Source organism: Branchiostoma belcheri, unplaced genomic scaffold, assembly GCF_001625305.1.
Source record: "Branchiostoma belcheri isolate BF01 breed outbred unplaced genomic scaffold, Haploidv18h27 scaffold42, whole genome shotgun sequence".
NCBI lineage: Eukaryota > Metazoa > Chordata > Leptocardii > Amphioxiformes > Branchiostomatidae > Branchiostoma > Branchiostoma belcheri.
This window is the reverse complement of record NW_017804043.1, coordinates 810,823-811,364: the sequence shown is the minus strand read 5'-3', so window position 1 is coordinate 811,364 and position 542 is coordinate 810,823.

The window sequence follows — 542 nt, the reverse complement described above, 5'->3', positions numbered from 1 at the left end:
AGCGTACAGACATCGATAGCGGAAGATTTAGGTGTACCTGTCGCCCTCCTCTGCCCCTGGATATCGGAATCCCATTTTTGAGAAATGTACGGCGACCGGTTGCTTCGCTGCTGACTGTATCTCTCATGCCGGGAACGCTGATCTAGTATCACTTTCGGAACTGCAAGTTGAGCAGGAAACGCTGTGCCTGGACCCTGGGTTAAGCCTGTAATGGACTCGGTGCGGTACGCCCAGACTTGTTACCGTCAACATCGCGACAGTCTCCCCTCGACATGCATGCAAGAAGGTAAGGTGCACCTGGCTCTTTTTGTGGGATCAGAAGATATTTCGAAACGGCTTAGGGGTAAATGAAGAGGATAGAGTACTGCTTACTGGGTACGAGGAAAGAATACTTAGAAAACGTGCACTAATATGCTATGAAAAGTAAGCACAAATGAGGTAGACACACACACACACACACACATATATATATATATATATATATATATATATATATATAGAGAGAGAGAGAGAGAGAGAGAGAGAGAGAGAGAGGAGGAGGG